At 36.4% G+C, this 18,943-nt stretch overlaps 1 protein-coding gene across 4 annotated transcripts in view; it reads left to right on the plus strand.

Moving 5' to 3' along the window:
* Positions 1–18,943, plus strand: part of Cldn16 (claudin 16) — a 97,205-nt gene that overhangs the window by 1,290 nt on the left and 76,972 nt on the right. For all 4 annotated transcript variants that reach the window (XM_015499997.2, XM_048804072.1, XM_015499996.2 and 1 more), the window contains exon 2: positions 442–586. The gene's annotated coding sequence lies outside the window, so the exon portion shown is untranslated. The remainder of the gene's footprint in view (positions 1–441; positions 587–18,943) is intronic.

An 18,943-nucleotide genomic window follows, 5' to 3' on the forward strand; every position in this document is an offset into this window, starting at 1 on the left:
AACAAGTGAGGGCTGTCTTTCTACCGCCTCTCCATACCTGAAAAAGGCTCCAAATAATATGTGTAGGGCAAGACTGTGTTCACATTGTGTCCCTTGGCTCTGGGCCTGCAAGCAGTGTTGTTCTCTAGGTTCATATGAATATTCTTCAGGGGCCTGGCGGTGTGGATGAAGACATATCATGTTGTATTTGTTTATTCCTCAGATCAGAGGAAGGACTGTAGGACTAAACCAGAGTCATATAAATCATATCAGCCTATCCATTTTTTTTCCAATCTTTTTCAGAATTAAAACCATTTTTAAAAGACAAGATTTGAATCCAATGAATGTATTTGTTTACAAGCCCTTTTAATCTGTATTGGGATCTGTTTCTATCAACCCCAAGTTGGCAGGGAATTGGAAGGATGACTTCTGTGGTCAGCAGGGCCTGTGTTTTTAATCCAGGTCTGTGTGAGGCTGATTACCTCACTACCCACAACCCTGTTTGTGAGACTGCGGTGAATGCTGTTTGCTCCACTGTGACCCATGCTCGTCTCTGGCATCCTAACCCTGTCTACTTTTCTGTCCTGAGCTTCAGGACAGAGAACAGGTGAGATAATAGCTCAGTACAACTCCATTAACTCCTGAAGAAAACAACTTAGAGACACTAGCCTTTCATAAATGAGGTATAAGCCATAAAGGCAGAGTTGTGATCCAGGAGCTTCTAGAAAGACTGGCAATGGGGTGGCAAATGTCCTTGTGTATGAAGCCAGACAATCTGTTATGTACTCTCAAACTTCCTCTCTCTTCCTCACTTTTCTTATCAATAAAAGTTAAGGATTGAGGGGCTGGGATTGTGGCTCAGTGGTAGAGTGCTTGCCTAGCATGTATGAGGCCCTGGGTTCAATTCTCAGCACCATATATAAACAAACAAAATAAAGTCCATTGACAACAACAAAAAAAATTTTTTTAAAGTTAAGGATTGAGATATAAAAGGTCACCCAAGTTTAAAGCCTTAAAACTCTTAGAAACATATTTTCCCCAAGTGTTGAGCTCAGGGTTTCATATGCAATCTCATGTGAAGACAACAGAGACACAAAGAAGTTAAGTTGCTTACCCAGGGTTATATTTGGTAAATGGCAATGCTGGCATTCTAAAGTATAGTTTGACTCCGAAATCCATGCTTTCAACCGGCATGCTATAGTTTCTCAGTGTGAACCTAGTCAAACTGAGAACAAATGCCATTTTGAATGGGCTTAGAAACCCTTATCATGTGCTTCTAGTTCCAGGCAATGGTGAGATATTACATTGTGACTGTCCTTTCTCTAAGTCTCTAGCAACCCACTGAGATTCTGTATCTTGAGGATCTGGAGTCATGTGGTGAAGAAGTATTGCTGCCAGGAGGGAAGTATGCAGGAAAACAGCAGAGCCCATGGGTCTACTCCAGGCATATGATGGTGCTCCAATTTAGTCCTGATCCATGGAACTCGTACTCAGTAGACAAGATACACAAAGAGATGGAAGTAAAAGTGAGGCTAAGTTTGATAGAAGAGAGTATAGAAAAAGAAACCAGGCCCCAAAATGTAGCATGGCAGAGTACCTGATATAACTAATGATGAGAGAAAGACAGCCTTTGGGATGTAAATTCTCACTAGAGATAGTACAAATTCACTTTGACTTTCCAAGACTTCTCTCAGATGGTAAAGCCAGAATGGATGCCCAGAGTACTAAGTAAATAATCCGTCTGCTGTGTAATCATTTAGGGCGTGAGGGAGCAATCATAGTTCAAACTTGAAAATTTAACGTGAATTTTAGAACATGCAAGTGACTTATACTGGTAAATACCTAACGTAACTTTTTAAAATAGTTTTTTGAAACTCCTTGGAGCTTATGAGAGGTTAATGAGGGGCTGTGGTTAAAAACAGCAATCTTTTCTTTTTTAATATCCTAATTATACATATTAGTAGAGAAACTTCAAAAATTCATACAATATCCTTGTTGTCCTTAGATTTTCTCTCAAATGAGTCAAACCCCACAGTGGTTGTGAGCATTAAGCATGTTAATACTTGTAAGGTCTTTAGAACAGTAGTTGGCATGACAAGCACAGATGAAATGGTATTTATTATCGTTTTGAGCAGATCAGATTTATTAAAATACTGATCCTGTCGTTTACAAATGATCCTTATGTTTGTTCGGAAAAAACCCTTTCTTGTTTTGATTTTATTAAAATCTAATTTAATATCATAGTAGCAAGATAGACAGTTCTCTATCTGGAAAATAAAAATTTGTGTCTAGAAATCATAAATGCAGACAGGATCATGGGCATTAGATGAGATTTCATGCTTCCTGCTCCAGGGCCAGTAAGATTCCCTCTCTGAGTGATGGATGGTTTCCATGGCTGGGACTGAAGCCTGAGGAGTCCTTCCTGAGAAGGGGAACAAGAACTGAGGGAGAGTGGGACAAATGTGACGTGGAATGACTCTCTCCTAGAGATCAAGGAGGATCTTTAGAGAGTAAGGGGGAAAAAAGTAAAGCTGTAGTTTGAGATTTTATGATCAAATGTCTACACTATTATTATGTAGATATAAAACTTCCTCTTAGGTCTCCCCTCAACTTTGTCTAACAAGTCTATTCAGAAAAAAAATAGGGAAAAGGTGAAATTTCAGCTGTAAAGTATACTATTTCAATCACAGATGTCTAGTTTGAAGTAAGTTGATGAGGGACTATTTTCTTTATTGCTTTCCTTAGGTCGTTTGGCAAAGTGTTTCTTTTTAATCATTAGCGATGGCTAGGTGTACCTTAATAATTCGATCATGGAGTTGATATCAAATTTGTAACGGTATTTTACTTCCACTCTCCTTGATGTAACACTCTCTGCATTAGTCAGGGTTTTCCAGAGGGAAAAAAGGCAATGGGATAGTATGAGGAGTGTGTGTGTGTGTGTGTGTGTGTGTGTGTGTAGAGAGAGACAAGGAGAGGGAGAAAAGGGGGCTTTAGGGAATTGACTCACACAGTTCTGAGAACTGCTAAGTTTGCAATTTACAGAGTATCCCAGGAGCTTGGAAATGGGGGTGAGAGTTGGCCCTGCAGTTCTGAGTCTGAAATCTTGAAGTCTTAAGAAGAATGCCTTCTCTTGTGAGACTCCTCAGTCTTTCCCTATTTGGATGAGGCCTACCGTGTTAGGGAGGGCCATCTGATTTACTAAAAAATCTACTGACTTAAATGTTAATCACATCCAAAAAATATATTTAACAGTCACATCTAGGCTAGCGTTGACCAAAGAAGAGACTAAGTGGATGCATAAATTATCCATCACACTAGATAATGCTCAACTAATCATTTACGTATAAAAATTTTACTCATATGAATTCACTCAGTCCTCAAAAAAGTCAGTGAGTTAGTTAACAATCATTACAGATGAGGAAACTGAGGTCTGAATAAATAAAATACTTGACCCCAAGTTATATAGCCAGTAGAGAGCAGAGTTGTCATCCAAACTCAGCTGATCTGGCTTCCAAGCCGGTTCATGCAGTATGCTAACTACATCTGAAGCCAGTTCTTCACTCCTATCTCCCTTGTGATTGTCATCCAAATATATCCACAAACCCAGTGCTCACCTGCTCCACAAATCTGAGTCAAACAAGTGTCAATAGCAGGTGCTCAGTGAATGCAGGGTAATTAAAATGCGTGAGTGAACAGATGGTCAGGCTGAGGGAGGAAGAATCCCTGATCTTTATGATGTGGAATCTGAGGCACTGGGAACATGATAATGAGTGAAAAATCTTTGTCCCTCAATGAGATCCTGATTTTTGTGGGAAAACAAAAACAAAATCAAAAACGAAAACACAATGGAAACAAAAAGATGTAGCAATACAATATAGATCATAATTTTTAGCACCTTGTTCTTTGAGATAATCTTGAAGTCTTAAGAAGAATGCCTTCTCTTGTGAGACTTTGAGATAAGGCAGAATCTAGTCTTTGACACTGCCGTCTTCCTACTTTAGGTGTGATGTTATTACATCAGTTAGTTAATGTCCCCCACCTGTGAAGTAAAAACAAATATGTATAACTCACAGTGTTTTTGAACAGTGAATAAGATTGATTGAGATGATGCCTTTACCACACTGGACATGTACCTGGGACATAGAAAGTGTTGGATAAAATGATACCTGTGCTGTGAGACCTGGGGAAATGTTTCATTGCCACAGAATGAAAAGAGGAAGGCAGGTTGTGATTTGATCATGCTCAATGAAATATCTGAACTGAGATTGAAGCTATGCAAGGGAGAGAACATTCTAGACAAAGGAAGAAAATTCTGTCTAAATGTCAAGCAAAGTTACAAACTGGCTAGCTGCATCTCAAATTTGAACTGAATATATGTATTGTTCAAAGATTTAGCTAAAAATCTGGCTTGTCTAGAATAATTGAAAGAGATTGCAATACTGTGCAGTTCCAGGTGTGCTCTCTGGTTTCCTGTTTCTCCACAGTGTCTGTCATTCATTCATTTGTGCCATTTCCCTGGGCCCTGTAGACATCTGGTGCCAATATCTGCTTAGGCAGTGCTGGCGTAAGCAGGGACTTTATCATGCAGCAGGCCAAAAAGAGTGATCATGGGATTTCAAGCAGGAACTTGAGCAGATTTTTTTTAAAAAAGATTTTTCCAGGTGGCAGAGATAAAAGTTAGTTTAATGAAGAAGTTGCAGCAAAATGTAGGAATGAGTAGTTGACAAGGTTTGAAGGACATAGGCTCAGGGACATTGGAGATAGAAGAGTGTACTAGCCAGAGATGGGTAGATAAGAACTGTTCATGCTTCTATGTGAGTTCAAATATTTATTCTGAGCTGGTTGATAATTTTTTAAAATGCTGGGTGATGTTGACTGACACGGGACAGAGACATTATATGTGTCCCTAAGAGAGAACATTGAATAAGAAAGAGGACCATGGTTCCTTCTCTCAGATTTAACATTTCAGAGGTGGAAAAGAAGCTGGATCTTTTAGACTGTTACAGTATGTCAGTCTTTTAAAAAATCCTAAGGGATTTTTCAAGGGGAATTACATTGTGTATGATTTTTACCCACAAGATTAATTCTGCTATATTGTATCTGGAGGAAAAATAAAATTTAGGGAAGAATAGTCAGGAATTATGGCTTTATATATTCTATCTAACTATACATTGATGTAAATGATCATCTCAATCTGGGGTTATTTGGATTTTTTTTTCCTTAAGTGAATAGAAGCCATTGAAAAGTTTTTAGTAGGTACAGTACCTGAAAAGATTTGCATTTCAAAATCACCCTGAGGAGTGAAAATTGGCTTAGGGAGGGATTGAGGAGAGGTACAGCAACACATTTCAGTAGGAGAGCTATTGCTAGAATTTGGAGAAGAGATGGCAGCCATGACTGAAGAGTCAAAATTGAGAGAAAAATGAGGGAAAAAAACTGAAATGATATGATGGGATTAGATATTGGTATACTGGTATACTAGAAACTAGTTAGCTAATTAAGAGACTAATTGAAATATTATAGGACAGAATTTTAGCTTCCCCCTCTCACTGCATCATATATATGATCAAATGCAAGAATATGCACAATTCCATATGTACTAGTTATAAATATTTCCCAATCTGGGAATATAAAACAGCATTTATTGATTTTAACTGTATGCCCACTACTATAAGCACTCTGCCTGAGAGCTTCAGATACAGAAACTAACCAGTTATTACCTTATTAAATTAACAATGCTATTTTATAATAATAGCAACAAATTAATTGGGATCCACCCTCTACCTGATGCTCCTTGGCTGTGTATCATAATGAGGTTGCAACAAGTCAATGTTGTAAAAATGTCTAGGAGAGAGTTTTAGCTCCCGAGTTCTTGCATTTCAGTCCTGGCTTTGCAGGTGTTAGCTGTTTACTATACTTTGGATGTCTAATTTTCTTAATCCTCAAAAAAAAAAAAAGACAAAAAATAAAACATTGTCACTGGCATCATCTGGTGATGGCAAGGAGTGGGTTATTATATATAAAACATTTAGAAAAGGGCCTGACACATGTTAACTGCTCAACAAATCAGAGCTCCTATAATACTTAGTACCGGGGAAGATGGGAGGATCTGAAAGAGTACATCACGGTGAGAATGGAAAGTAGAGTGAAGGTGAGAGATTTTGTAATAGGAGAAGTTTGTTATCATGCCATAAAAAATACTACTACTAATAGAATAATAATATAAAACTTATAATCACTAGCAAAATAACCAAAAGTAACTGAAATTAATTTTCTAATGACCTATATGTGTATATGTAATTTTAACTCCAAACAAAAACTAAACTCTCAAAATGCAATTTGTTGCTTTTTCAACCCTTTCCCCTATCCTGTTTTTTTTTCTCCTCATGAAAAAGCCTTAGTAAAGACAATTTATCCTATGGAATTTGAGCAAAGTAGAGGTTAAATCAGAAGCAATAAATAATGGTGAACATAGAGCAAAAAGGACATGACATTTTAGAAGTCTTATAGTTAAAAGTGAATCTGAACCTGATTTTCTGTTACTCTGATCTGTGATGCCACACAATTGGGGTCAGAGCCTAGGGGTGAGTGCAGTGGGTTGGATGAAATGCCTGTGTTCCTGCTGCAAAGGCCGAACAGGCTGGAATTCAGCCGCAAACAGCTGATATCTTCTCCCTAATAACCATCTTTCTCTACCACCTTTTGTTAATGGTGGCTGCCACCACATTCCCATGAACTTCATTAAATATTTACTGAACATTAAACAGTTTACTAAACACGGATCCATTACTTACAACAGGCAAAGACTTGTTTCTGATTTGGTATGGTTTTGTTTTGTTAAAATTGTTTTCAGACCCTTGGAGGTTATAAGGAGAAATGCTTACTTACAATCCAGACTACTTGATAAACAATAGTCATGTGGCCATGTATATATTAACTAATAAAATTAACATTAAGGATTTAGTCCTGGCCACATTTCAAGGGCTCTGTCCAGCTATTGGCGATTTACAGGATAGTGCAGACATAGAACACTGCATCACATCACACGCTTCTGTTGTTCAGCCTTCCACTGGAACTTTATGGTCATCGTTCTAAAATGGATTTGACATCCATTTGCAGATTTTGAAACTTTCTGTTTATATGCCTTAAAAATGAGTATATTAATTTCCTATGGTGACTCTAACCAGAAATTTAGCGACTTCAAACAACAAATTTATTAACATGTAACCTTTTGTTCTACAGCTCAGAACACCCCAAATGGATACCACTGGGTTGAAATTAAGTGTCACCTGGATCACTTACTTTTCTGGAGGCTTTGTCTCTTGCCCTTGCAGATTCTAGAAGCCAGCTACATTCTTTGCTTTATGGCTCTCTGTCTTCTCCATTTTCCAAGCCAGCAACATAGAGCCTAATGCTTTTCATAAATCCATCTCTCTAGTTCTCTCTCAAAGTTTTACTTTAAAACAATATTTTAAGTTGTAGATGAACACAGTACCTTTATTTTGTGTGTGTGTGTGTGTGTGTGTGTGTGGTTCCGAGGTTTGAACCCAATGCCTCACATGTGTGCGGCAGGTGTTCTACCACTGAGCTACAACCCCAGCCCCTAGTTCTTTCTCTTTTGCCTCCCTCTTCCCCTTAAAAGAACTCCTGTGACAACACTGATGATCAACCTTAGTTCCATCCACAATCTTAAGCCACCTTTTTCCATGTAACATAACAAATTCTCTGGTTTGAGGTCTTGGCACATGGACATCTGGAGTGGGGAAAGGTTATCACTCTACCTACCATGATGAGTAAATATTTTACAAGGTGTGATTTTCCTTGGAGACAGAGGCTCTATAAATATATTACACCTAATTCTTCATGTTTATACTTTAATAAAACTCTGATTATATGTAACAAATAAGTTAAATAATTAATTATTAAGAAAAATAAGACATTCATAGTTTGTTTAATATGTGCCAGGCAGTATAGGCTAACATTCTAGGAGCTTACACGTATGAACTCATGAGTGAATTAGTGAATAGAGACATTACATAAAAGGAAGAAAACACAGGGAATAATGATCACAAAAATAGAGTTTTTTTTTTTTTTTTCCTGGCATGGTAACTTACTCAGCTGTGCAATTTCTCTGGAGTTTGATAAAATTATTTTTAACATTCCTTCTAACTCTTAAAATTTTTCTTCATGAATTAAGGTAGCTGAAAAAGATAGGATTGCAAAACAGCATGATATTGAGCAATTCAGAAGTGTTCTGTATTACTTCAAAGTAAAACAAGACAGTATGTACTAGAAAACAACAGAGACGATTTAATCAGATACAGCAGAGCACATCTCAATTTTAGTTGCAAGATATACTGTGGATGAAGAGTTGTGAAACTAGATAAAAGTAGTCAAAACTGAGCCCAGTAACTCTGAGGGCACTCACTTGGCTATCTCATTGATTGAGACTGAAGGGGGCATACTGAAGAAGCATGCATAGTACCACTTAAGGTAGACTGATGTTGATTATGAATTCTAAACATGTTTAAACAACACTTCATCTCCTTGCTTTATTTTAGTCCTATGTTTAGAAAGGGAAAATAAAAGAATACCATTGCCATTAAAAAAGAGCAACAGTTCTGTCAAATGCTGTTAGACTCTAAACAAATAAACCTTTGTACCTGACAAGGTTCATAAACAACAAATACTTTCTGTTCTATAGACATTAGTCTGTGGGTTATGCAGTACCTCATTGAAGGTCATCCCAAAGAGTGACATGAAGGCTGTTTCTCCATAACATTAGGCAAACAGAACATTTTCAAATGCAATAAACTGGAATTTAGGAACTCTTAGGGGCCACACATTTCAGATTGAAGTGTTTTAAAGTAATTAATTTTTTCTAAAAGGATTTTGATTTTGAGAATCAACCAGACTCTTAGAAATATTTGGTTTGATGTTATTATAAATAGATTAGCAAATTGGCTGTATTAAGTACCTTAAACATTCTAACTTAAATGTATGTATCCTTACTTAAAACCTGTGGATAAAATTACACTTACTATCAATTGGAAATTTTTACTTATAAGAATTGAAAATTATATAAAACTACTAAACCAATATCTGTATAATTTGTGAATCTATTGATTAATTTCTTATCCAGCTGTGATGTTCTGCTTAATGTTGTGGCCCATTGAGCATATCACACTTATTAACATATCATTATAGTTAGGAGTTTTTTCTGTAATACTAAAAGCATAAAATATGCTCTCCCTAATGTAGAGTCTTTGGTTTCTCGTGTTTCACTCATTCATTTGTTTATTCATCTTTTGTATTCTTTAAAGTCTTAATTCCTTGCAATGATAAAAGGTTCATATTCCATTGGAGGTAATAGGAGCCTGATAGAACTGTTGAAATAGAACCATGTTAAGTTCTATGAAAAATATAGATAAAGATATCATCGAAACAGATTGGTGGGGTTTCTAAAATTTGAGGCAGGAAAGCAGAGGAGGATGGTCATTAAAAAGATATTACTTAAAACTAAACCATGACAGATGTGGATGAACTATTTATTGCTTCTTAATTCATTCACTCATTATTGCTCTGTACCAAAGAAAGGCAAAACAAAACCATACTTGTTCTCAAGTCATTCAAACTCGATTTGAGAAATAATTTATAAAGAACTGAAATATGAGGGAATTATTATGATAAAATGTGTGTGTGTGTGTGTGTGTGTGTGGGTGTGTGTATACACTACTGTGTTCAGCACAGTGAGGGGAAGTTGTAGTGTATTAAGATTGGGGAGGGTGATACCAGACAAGAACAGGGTATTTCATAAATGTCAGTGTGTGAAATTTTTGACCAGTGTATTTGTCATGTCAGGTAGAGAGCCCTGAAATGCAAGATGGGTAAGGAAGAAAGCTTTGAAGAACCTGCCAAGGTAGAAACTTTAGGCTGTATTTCTTAGGTTATGTGGAAGCCCTGAGTGATTTTATATACAATCACTGAACATTTTTTGTATGCGCCTCTACATCTATTGAGTAATCTTCTTCTGCTCTGTGCCCCAAGAAGCAAATCTTTGCATTTGCATCTTTAGTGTCTTTTGCCCTTTGGCCAAAGAGTAGCACCTTTAGGAAAACAGATGGCAGGAGAATGAGATTGGTGTGGTAGATGCTGTTAGTACCCCATCCCATTTTCATTGTTACGATGGTATATCCATAGCCCAAGTCCTGCAGATGTTGGCTGCTAAGATTATAAAACATCACAATATTGAGAAATTCAGAAGTGTTCTATAAAATAAAACAAGACAGTACACACTGGAAGACTAAAAACCTGATGTAAAAGCATAGTTCCTCGTATCTGGTCAGTACATGTCTATAAACAAATGACATTCCAGAGCTTTCACAGGTTCAGGCTGTGGATAAATTTCTTCCAAACCTTATCTTTGTCTAACTACATCCTTTATTCTATCTCACTTCTATTTCCTCTTTAAAATTTATCTTGAGTGGGTCTAACATGTGTGAGGCCCTAAGTTGAATCACTAGCACCCTACCTCCCTCCCCCCAAAAAAATTGTCCTGACAGCATAAATGAATAGTATAAAATTCCCTAAGAATTTGATTATAAAGAATCCAATTTAATTTGGGAATGGTAGCATACTTCTATAATCCTAGTAACTCAGGAGGCTGAGGCAGGAAGATTACAAGTTTGAGGCCAGTCTTTGCAACTTAGCAAGGCCCTGTCTCAAAATAAAAAATAAAAAGGGCTGAAGATGTGCCTCAGTGATTAAATGCCCCTAGGACCAATCCTCAGCACCCCAAAACAAAAACAAACAACAAGAACAAAACAAAACCAATTTAAGATAATAGTTGCCAGCAATGCTTTTATAGAGAAGACTCTCAAGATTTAATTCTGGAATTGGAACATGCCCCAACTAGATGGCAATGAAGAGCCCATCCTCAGTGTTAAGTGGCAAATTAATTGTTTGTTTTATGTTTATAGCAGCACAATTACTAAGGTGATAGAAAGATATTTGCTTTTTACAATGTCTGTGGCATTTGAGGGAAAAAGTAATGTGGAATTGAGTAGCTATTAGTGAGCAATATTTGGCATATTCAGGAGAGTAGGTGACTAATTATTAATTTAAAACTAGGAGTTAAAGTCTTGCAATCTTTAAGAGATGCTAATCACTTGCAGCTGGAGGCACACCAAGCTGGTAAACAGGCACAGCGCTTAATTGTGAGAATGCAGAACTACAGAGAAGGCTGAAGTTACAACCTAGGTAAGACTGGAGGTTTCAGAGAATGGGAAATAAATTACAAAAGATTCAGTGTTTGCCATATCTGTGATGTTTTTAAGTACCCTGGGTTCTGGGCATAGTGGGAAATCCCCTCCAAAGTAAAGTTACTGCATCTTGTGCATCAGACCATTAAGAAAGAAGCAAAATGCAGCAAATCCCATACTACAGAATACTTCCCTGAAAGGCTTTTCAAGTGATGGAGAAAGCTGCTAGTTTTCAGTGGGGCCATGAACAAGAAAGAGGATGCCAGGCTCTGTAGTACAAGTCGTCCTACCATGAAACTCATGTGACTCAACAGATTCTGTAGTGGCACAGGGATTATCTGCAGGAGATAAAGATGCCATCTGGAGTCTCCAGCAAGCCCCAACAGAAGAGTTTTGAAGCTGAGATTCTGGAGTGAGTCCATGCCATCCATCAGCAGGAAAGAATAGCAGTGAAAATTCAGATGCTAGAAATGCCCCTGGGAATGAAAAGTAAATGTCTAAGTAAGTGACATCGAATAACCATGAAAAAAGCTGCTTGTTATGAGCTGGGAGCTTACAGACACATGAAATCATAAACTTGAGCAGCCCCAGAAGCAATTACTTGTTAAATGGAAGGGATAGGTCTTGGATCATCCTCAGACAGATCAAAAGGACATAAGTAAGCTGGATTGGTAAGTACCTCAGACTCCTGTGTCACCAGCAGAATCTCAGCAGACATTATCACTCAACTCACACTTGAAACTTCACAGAAGATTATTACGACCACCCAGTAGAGGAAGAAAATAACCTAACATTGGTCTATGGATGGTTCATCTTGGTATGTAACTGTGAGCCAAATATGGACTGCTGTTAAAATATATCCCCACTCAGGGAAGCCCTGAAAGACAGGAGTGTGGCAAGACACCAACAGAAGATAGGACTGTAGTCAGTGTTACGCATCATGAAATTTTGTTGGGAGAAAAAATTATTTGAAATAAAGATCTATTGGTTCCCCTACTTTCTGCAGAGGATATGTTCTAAGACCCACTAGGGGATGCTTGAAACTATAAACAGTACAAAACTCTACATGTATTATGCTTTTTCCATACATATACATGTATACACAAATCTAATGTCCTTTCCATCTTAAGTAATTACTTCACATACACTGTGTTTAACTTTTGTCGTTCAAGAAGCAGCAGCAAAAGTAGCACTAATTTCTTTTTTCCTTCTTCACAGTTTCACAGAATGATTTGTTCTTACTGTAGATCTTAGCATTCTCAGCATAGGACTTTTTTCTTCCTTGTAGAGTTAAGACCCTTCATCTTTTTACAGAAAGGAAGCACTTTAATGGATTCTCTTTTGCATATCTAAATTGCTAGCTTCATTACTCTTGCATTTGGGGTCCATTATTAAGCAAAACAAGGGTTACTTGAACACAAGCACTGAGATACTTTGATAGTAGATCTGCTAATGGGGACAACAATGAAGAAACAGGAATACTGTATATAGCATTGATATTCTGGCAAAAGGGAAGGTTCCCATCCTGGGTGAGAAGGAGTGGCACAGTGAGAAATTTATCAAAATACTCAGAATAACATTCAATTTAAAATTTACGAATTGTTTATTTCTGGAAATTTCCATTTAATAAATTCAAGCTATGGTTGACCACAGGTAATTGAAACTGTAGAAAGTAAAACTACATGTAATGGAGGTTTGAATGAGGGAGAAGTAGTGAGGGTCTCAGTTTATTTATTCTGAAGGGAGTAAACTTCTCAAATTAGGGACAGTTTGGTTCAGGGAAGAAAAACATGACTGGACATATGGTAATGGACACAAAGTCAGAGCAACTTGCCATTGCATCTGATTACTTGCAGCTGGAAGGAGGGTTAAGAGACTACCTGGTAAACAGGTGCAGGACTTAATTGCAGAACATCTGTTGTCAAAGAGGCACAACCCAACCAAGTATGGAGGATGACCAGTCCAATAGCTTATAAGCCAGCAGCTTTATGAGCTGAATGGGATCATGAATGGAGTAGCAAATGGTGGCAAAGATGGAGATAATCTGTGAACCCAAGATCATGGGCTCTCTTTTCACTAAAACTTACACAGCTAATGCCATGGCTAAGTATTCAACCTATTCAGGAATAAATCTCTATGTTTAGCCCCTAATATGATACTATCTTTTGAGAAAACAAGCCAGACACTTCTTAGCAAATTGGTAAAACTGGGCCTTTCTCATCCTGACCAAGGTAACAATTTATCTTGGGTAGAACTGATATCTATTCTAATACATTTGCCTTTCCTACCAGAAAAATATCAGCATAATTCCAAAAGGCTCATGGAAAGACTTATTGGATAGGCTTCCCAATAATATCAACTCAAACCATGAGACCCACCCCTCCCCCTTTATTGTAAAGGTGGTACTGGAGTGGAAATATTGCAGAGGGACTCTACTGGTTCTATGAAACATTGAATCCTTTGGAGATTACATACCTGATGGAGCATGGAAAATGACTTTTAAGGAATTCCAGGCTTGGAGATGACATCCTGAAATGGAGACATGATCCTTTAGCAATTAGTACATTTATAGTAAACCAGGGGCTAGTGAACCAGGGTCCTCAATAGATAGAATTCATGGGTTCAGAAACTGAGATGGAGGAAGTGGTATGTACTTCATCACCCCAGGACCAGGCAGGAGATGTCATATTTTCTATTTCCTTTTCTTTAGAACTGTGGGTTTATAGGTTCTATTTCTCAGAGAAGTATCCTTTTATTCAGTGACACAGCAGGTGTCTTACTAAACTTAAAAACATGGCGGTGATAACTGGTACCTCACATTCATCTGTAGACCCGCAAGTAAAGAAAAGAATTACCATAAAGGCAGTGTTGAATATACTGAGATACTTTAATATGAACTGGGATATTTCAGCATGTATGTCTAAGGAGATAGAGTCTCTGCTACTTGATAAGGGTGTGAAATAATGTTTTGGTATGCAGGTGAACCAGAGGGTTCATCTTAGTATCGCTCAATTTTAACTGTGAATTTAGAAGTATAGTGATCATTGTCTGGGGAGGACATGATAACTAGGAGATCAAGTTTCTCATCATACAAGCCACGAAACCTCAGAAGTTCTAGGTGAGGGTAAAAGAATCTAGAAGTACAGGTGAAGGAGAGGATGAGTATTATTTATAGCCTTGAGACCAACTGTGGCAGAGAAGTTTGTAAGTTATCCTACAAGAGCCCCTCTCACAAGCTTTCCCAGAAATTAAGACCCACCTAAATTCTGAAGAAGCTGAGAACAAATAGGAAAAGCTAATTCTGAGAAGCAAATGAACCTAAGAATTGCAAGTGGTCAATTTGGCAGAAGCTCTTGGTACCTCTTGAGTTCCCTGTGGCTGGGCTGGTGCACGCATCCCCGCACTTGCTGCAGGTCTTGGCTGAAAACTGTCCAAAGTGGCACTTTCTCTGACTGCCCTAAGATAATTGCAGATACCACCCACAGATACTGGAGAAGTTAAACTCTTCCCTCCCCAAAGTGTTAGTCTGTAACCACTGACTGACTGATGTGGGTGTGGCAGAGCAAGCCTTTTATTTTTTCTGTGCAGGAAAACCTCTGGTTACATCTATGCTCTAGAGTTTCCTATGGAGTTAGGTTGAGCCTGGACCTCTCCTGAAATCACATTCTTGCTTAACTCCATCCTTAGCTTTTTCCTGCTCTAGTTAATTTCTTACATATTTCTGCGAAGAGCATTTCCTAATAAATCACATGCGTAAGATTCCCCTACCTAATGCTCTGCTTCTTGGTTTCCTGTCCTAAACCAATTTGGTATAGCAATGGCAGGCTGTGTTCCTCTTTCTGAAGATCACAGTCTCCTCTGGTGCTTATTTCCTGTATGTACACCTCTCTTCTCAGTCCCTGGTGAAGACTGAATCTCCTTTTCCATTTTAGGATGACCTGTGATACTTAGCTTTCCTGTTGCTAGTCCTTCGAGCTTTAAATGTTGCTAACATTCTTGAATTTAATCCCTTCATTTAACTCTTCTGAATTCCTGTATTTGCAAGTGACATTGGTTTCCTGTCACATTCTGAATAAAAAAGCAGGGGAAAGCTGGGAGTGACAGGATCAGATTTACATTTAGAAAGATCAGTTTGGCAGCACAGTGCAGGAGAGATTGTGAGAAAGGCAAGTCTTGCTGCGAAAAGATGGCTTAATAGGTTATGGTAATAATCCAAAAAATGATTGAAAAAACCTTAAACTTCAATATCCATGGAGATAGCACGTTGGGGTAAATTTGAATGATAGATAGGCAGTGAAATTCATTTAAAGATTGAAGTGTCTTAACTTCCTAAAAGAACTGGAACCACATATGGGATTTTATGATTATTTTTCTAACACGTATAAAAAATATTGACTACTATCCTTGAGGAGCTTGTCGTTTTAATAATGAAACGTGTTGTGGTGTTATTTTTCTATTTCTATAAGGAATGCCTTTAGGAATTTGGTAGTATTGCATTAAATTTTTATATTGAATTGAATTTGCATTGGATTTTTATATTGCAATACTACTACAAGGTAATATTACTACTGCAATACTAAAACAAGGTAAATGCTATACTAGGTTTATAAACAAAGTACTGTGAAAGCAAGAAAAAAAAAATACACCAAGATCTGTGATGAATATTGATGAAAAAGTCATCAATAAAAGAGCAAATTGAATTCAACAATACATTAAAAAGCTCATATATCATTATCCAGTGAGAGTTATACTTTTCATGCCAGTTTAATCTATGCAAATCAATTGATGGGATACATCATATTAATGAAGTGAAGGACAAAAACAACATAATCATATCAATTGATGTAGAAAAAGTATTTAACGAAGTTTAATACCCATTCTTGATAAAAAGCTTAGATATAGAATGAAACTCCACAGCTAACATCATAAGGAATAGGAGAAACTGAGAAATTTTCCTCTAAGATTTGTTAAAACGCAAGTATGCCCATTCTTGCTGCTTCTGCTCAGCATATTATTAAAAGTACTCTCCAGATCAATTAAATTGAATATAGGAAGTGAAACATACTCAAATTAGAAAGGAAGAATTTAAATTAACTGTATTTGTAGATTGCACGAATCTAATGTAGAAAATCTCTCATCTTCTCTCTCTCACACACCCACACAAACAGTTGAAATATAATAAATGAATTAATTAAAATTGAAGGATATAAAAATCAACAAAAAATATGGCATTTCTATACATAAGTAACAGTCTAAACATAGCAACAAAAAATAAGATACTTAGGAATAAATTTAAGGAGGTAAAAGAATTGTTCATTGAAACCTAGAAAACATTGGTAAACATATATGATGGGAACACAAATGAAATGATATTCAAAGCTCATGGGAGGAAATAATTAGTATTGCTAATGTGCTCAAACTACACGAAGTAATATAAAAATTCAGAGCAATACTACCAAATTCCCAATGGCATTCCTTGTAGAAATAGAAAAATAATACCAAAATTTCTATGGAACCAAAAAAGATTCCAAATAGCTGAGGTAATTTTGAGGTAAAACAGAAACAAAAATGAAAACAAAGTTGGAGACATCATACTTCCTGATTTAAAATTATATTACAGGATTGAGTATGTAGTTCAGTGGTAGAGCACTTGCTTAGCTTGCATAGGTCCCTGAGTTCAATTCCCAGTACTACCTAAATACATAAACAAACAAACAAACAAACAAACAAATAATATTGAAAAGCTATTCTAATCAAAACAATATAGTACTGATATAAAAATACATATAGACCAGTGAAACAAGAGAGCCCAGAAATAAATTCAAGCATATATGGTCAAATAATATTCATTAAAAGGATATTCAATGGAGAAAAGGATAATCTTTTTGATAAGAAATGCTGGGAAAATTGTATTTCCACATGCAAGAAGTAAAATGGAGCCCTTACCTTACAGCATACACAAAATCAACTCAAAAGGGACAAATGACCTACATGTAAGGCCTGAAATCATGAGATGGCCAGAAGAAAACAATGGGGAAAAGTTCCATGAGATTGTTCTTGTCAATGATTTCTTCAATTTCATACCAAAACTCAGACTACAGAAGCCATAATAAATAAATGGGGCCACATGCAACTAAAAAAGTTTCGGCATAGGAAAGGAAACAATTTAAAAACAGAAAAGGAACTCTACAGATAGGAATAAGTATTTGTAAACAGTTTTAATGAAGGATTAATATTCAAGATTTATAGAGAAGTCAAAAGGCAAGAAAATATAACCCAATTGAAAAATGACAAAGGACTTGAATAGACATTACTGCAAAGATGATATAAAAAGCCAACAGGTTTATGAAAAGGTACTCAACATCACTAATCATCAAAATCATCAGTAAATGCACATCAAAGCCCACTATGAGATATGACCTCACATCTATTATGATAACTATAAAAAGAAAAGGAAAAAGATAAAAAGTACTAGTGAGGTTCTAGAGAAAAGGGAACCTGGTACACCACTAAAACTACCATGTGACCAGTAATCTGTGTTCATGGAATATACCCAAAGTAAATGAAAGTATATATCTGCACTGCTGTGTTCATTGCTGTGCATCTGCAAGTCCCAAACTAGCACCATAGACGGTTCTAGTTCTATTAGGAAGTTAAGATATTTTAATACTCAAATGAATTTCGCTGCCTGTCCATCATTTAAATTTACCACAAACTGTTATTTCCATGGATATAACAGGTGTTTTCATTAATCCTTCATTAAAACTGTTTACAAGGTGTTTTCAATTATTTTCTGGATTATTCCCCATCCCAGTATTCAGTCTTACAATCTTTCAAGAGGAAGAGATCCTGTCATTTGCCACAATATGGAAGGACCTAGAATAGAGTCTGATAAATGAATTAGCCAGACACAGAAAGAAAAATATTGCATTGTCTCACTTATATATGGACTCTAAAAATAGTAAAATGTATATAAATACAGAATTTAAAAAATCATGCTAGTATTGAGGTGAGGAGAGGCAAAGGGAATATGCGTATCAAAGGATATAAAGTAGTAGATATGTGTGATGAACTATTTAAAAAAAAATCTAATGTTCCTGAGGACTATAGTTCATAACATATTATAAGTTCAAGGTTTTAGCTATTTAAGTAGATTATAATTTTTCTTATCACGGTGGGAGAAATGGATATGAAGATGATGGATATATTAATTTCTCTCTCTTTAGTAACCATTTTGCCATATATTTGTATCTTACAACATCACGTTATGTTTCTTAATACACAATAAAATTTATTTGAAAGAATAAATAATAAAATCCAAAAGAAGTAAAAACACGTAAAAAATATGCCATCGGTCTAACACTGTAAAATACAGAATTTTTCTGTAACAAAATGATGTTTCCAAAGAAATTAGTTATATTATTTAAATGTCTCTAAATAATTTCTTAAAATTACCGGAAGAGTCAGACATGGATGCTTAAACACACATCTCACAGGCTCTGTATTTAATGATCTTAATCATATTCATTACCACGATTAGAGATACTACAAATAAATTGCTATTAAATATAAATCAAGCAGTCTGGAACATGTGATGGAATTAAGGTACATATAAATTTCTAACTCATTTTCATTTTCATAGCAGTATTGTAAAGTAACAAAGTACATCTTAAGTATATAGACTACATAATTATAAATGTTAC

This window comes from Marmota marmota, unplaced genomic scaffold (assembly GCF_001458135.2).
Source record: "Marmota marmota marmota unplaced genomic scaffold, marMar, whole genome shotgun sequence".
NCBI lineage: Eukaryota > Metazoa > Chordata > Mammalia > Rodentia > Sciuridae > Marmota > Marmota marmota.